The 3,187-nt window shown below is 47.2% G+C and overlaps 1 non-coding gene across 1 annotated transcript; it reads right to left on the reverse strand.

The window, feature by feature from the left end:
• Window positions 1–240: 240 nt before the first annotated feature.
• On the reverse strand, window positions 241–313 carry TRNASTOP-UCA. Its single transcript has one exon. It is a non-coding gene; the product is annotated as a tRNA-Sec (tRNA).
• Window positions 314–3,187: the final 2,874 nt, after the last annotated feature.

A 3,187-nucleotide genomic window follows, 5' to 3' on the forward strand; every position in this document is an offset into this window, starting at 1 on the left:
TGAGTGAGGAGCAGTTAGAACATAAGAACATAAGAACATGCGAACATGCCATACTGGGTCAGACCAAGGGTCCATCAAGCCCAGCATCCTGTTTCCAACAGTGGCCAATCCAGGCCATAAGAACCTGGCAAGTACCCAAAAACTAAGTCTATTCCATGTAACCATTGCTAATGGCAGTGGCTATTCTCTAAGTGAACTTAATAGCAGGTAATGGACTTCTCCTCCATAAAATTGATTTTTTGACCATGAAGGGACTTGAACCCTTAATCTTCTGATCTGAAGTCAGACGCCTTATCCATTAGGCCACACGGTCAGGGTTAGGACTTCATACTGGGGAGAGGTGGGGGATAATGGTAGCGTGAGCGGTAGATGGCCGGGCCAGTGGATGGATCGTTCACGGGCCAGCGGGTGAGGTACAAAGTTCGACTCTAGAGCATGATAATATGGGATGGGGGAAGGGTGATAGGGTTAGCAAGCCTCAAGCGGGGAGCGCTTCACCTAATTTACTGTCCAAAGGGTTGGTCAGCGTATACAGGGACAGGTTCAGGGGCAGTTCTACTGGTTTTTTCCTGTTCCCATAGATTCGGAGAGCAGACCGTTCCCAGGCATCATGTATGAGGAAGCATGAAGAGACGGAGCCTTCTCGTGCCCAGAGGTGAGGCGGGAGGAAGGAAGTTGGTCGTAAAGAATTGGAAGGCTCAGGAATGTATTGTCATAGCACGGATAAAAGGTGAGTTGAGTATGCAAATTTACGTACGAGGAAGGAAAAAGTATTTAAAAAAAGGGGGGGGGCTAGAGATTCCAGCTCCGAGTCCACTATGTATAGTGAGTACAAGAGGGAAAGAGGCTAGGACTTAGTACAGGCCCCAGGCAGGACATGAGTCAGCCAGCCTTAGCATTGTAATGGAATTGTGGGAGGAAGTGCTAAATAGAATGCGGTGGTGCATCAGGCAGTGCAGCTCCAGGAGTGGAGCGGACGGTCGTTGGCGATTTATTAACACCAACTTTTGTTCCAAGACGGCAAGTTCTGGCACGCCGGGGCAGCTTATATCGGAGCGCCCCTACGGTCAAATGTTTCGAGAGTCAGAGTGTTAATTGCACAGAGGGGTAAGCAGTGAGATGAGTCTAGTGCAGGCAGAGTCTCTAGTTGTATTTAGGTAGTCGGTATAGGGGTTAAGGACATATCCGGTCAAGTAGGCAGTGGAATTGTTATTCAAGGGTCTAGGGAGGGGTTTAGAATTCATAGGAGGATCCTGGGAAAGGGGCTAGTATTCAACATGATAGGTTAGTAGGGAAGTTCAAGGAGGTAGCAAAAAAAAAAATAATAATAATGCAAGTGGATTTATATTTGGGACGGTGTGACGCCTTTCGACACCTGCACTTATCTCCATGTAGATGTGATACCAAAGAAGACTTCAAATTAAAAAAAAAATTGTTTAGGATGATTTTGAAGTTGTCATACCCAATAGGAGTGTATGTCACTGACTTCATTACCGGGAGTAAAGGTTCTGGACAGTGTTCTGACTATTAACGATTCATCCAGAAAGTATGTCTCCTTCGGAGGGGAGTTTTTTCGTGGATCGGTGCTGCCTAGGTGTTGCTCAGTACCTTGTGCATACCTTGAGGTTGAGGTTTGTTCTTGAGGTGGGAGTATGAGTTGAAGACAAGGAGGTAGTATTTTTCCACTTCTTAGATGATTTCCTTTTTTAGAGAAGGACAGATAAATCAGTGTGATCAGCAGTCGGAAGTACTTAGATGTAGCAAACAGGCTGGGTATACCTATAGCCCAGGGACCGCGAAGTAATTTTTTGGGGATCGAATTGAACATGGTAGCACTAGCATCGAGAATGCCGTATGACAAGGTGAGCATGCTAAGATACTCTGTGCAGGAAGCAGGTAAGACGAGTAACATTACATGGCGAAAGTTGCAGGCATCAGTCGGGGCATTGAAGTTCGCTGGACGGGTCATCCCGATGGGCAGAGCATGCTAAGGAGGCAGTACAAGGCTTTGGCCAGTCAGGGAGGTGCATCATTTTATAAAGGTAACGCAGGCCATTAATGAGGAACTGTAAGTGTGGGGCGTATGTTTGGAAGGGTGTAATGGAGTCCGCATAATGCCTGATAGAGAGGTAATAAATATGGAATTGGAATTGTGCTATGATGATGCGGGATCAGCGGGCTTCAGGGCATATTCACATGGTAAATGGTGTGCAGAGCCATGGAGGGAGGGTGGGGTGGCAGAAGGTATTACTGAGAACATTACGTTCCAAGAGTATTAGGAGCTCAGCAACAATTGAGAGGAATTCTAGTGTGACAACCTGGGGGTGGTGCGGGTAATTAGTCGGCGGTCAGTGAAATGTTTGAAGGTTTCAGCCCTGCTACGTGAGCTAGTAAGCAGGTGTTCAAGCATAATTGTGACTGCGAAAGCAAGACAAGTTACAAGTGTCAAAGGTATAGCAGATGCTCTCTCTCATTTTAAGTGGAAGATTTTCAGATCTCGGCACCAGGAGAGCATACGAATGCGGAACTGTTTTCAGAATACCCATGGGACTCGGGGGTTATACAAAAAAAAAAGTCGGTAGCCTGAGTACATGGACTGCATATATAGCTGGAAGTGGAGCAGTACAAGGTTTCTGCGGACCAGAAGAGGGAGTAGTTGGGGACAAGACAGTAGTGCAGTACATGCTATGGGTACAGTTCAGGGATTCTGCCTTGTTTGTGGTAGTCACCCTTAACAGGTTGCACCTTCTTTCAGAAATCGAGGTTGGATGAACCCAGCTTCAAGTCAAGGATGCGGTTTTATGAGGAGGGCAAAGAGAGTGAGTAAGGGAGGGGATAAGAAGTGACCTGTTAGGTATTGCGAGTTGGTCAAAATCGCAAGGTGCTTAGAGAAGGTGTGCTGGTCTGCATATAATGCATATGAGGTGCTGTTATTTAGGGTGGCCTTCTCATTGGCCTTCTTCAGAGCGATGGGGCTTAGTGACTCGGTAGCAAGATCAAATGGTAAACGTTACAAAGGAGGGCAGATGGTGGAGAAGGGGCTGTTACAAGGAGAGGGAGCAGCAGTACATTTGAGGAAGTACAAGGTGGTTCAAGTAGGAAAAGGGCAATCGCTACGTGTGGGCTTTGCAAACCATGGAGTGGTATGCCCAGGGCGAAATATGCACGAGTAGACGGGAGCGCGCCC

Source organism: Rhinatrema bivittatum, chromosome 6, assembly GCF_901001135.1.
Source record: "Rhinatrema bivittatum chromosome 6, aRhiBiv1.1, whole genome shotgun sequence".
NCBI classification, from domain to species: domain Eukaryota; kingdom Metazoa; phylum Chordata; class Amphibia; order Gymnophiona; family Rhinatrematidae; genus Rhinatrema; species Rhinatrema bivittatum.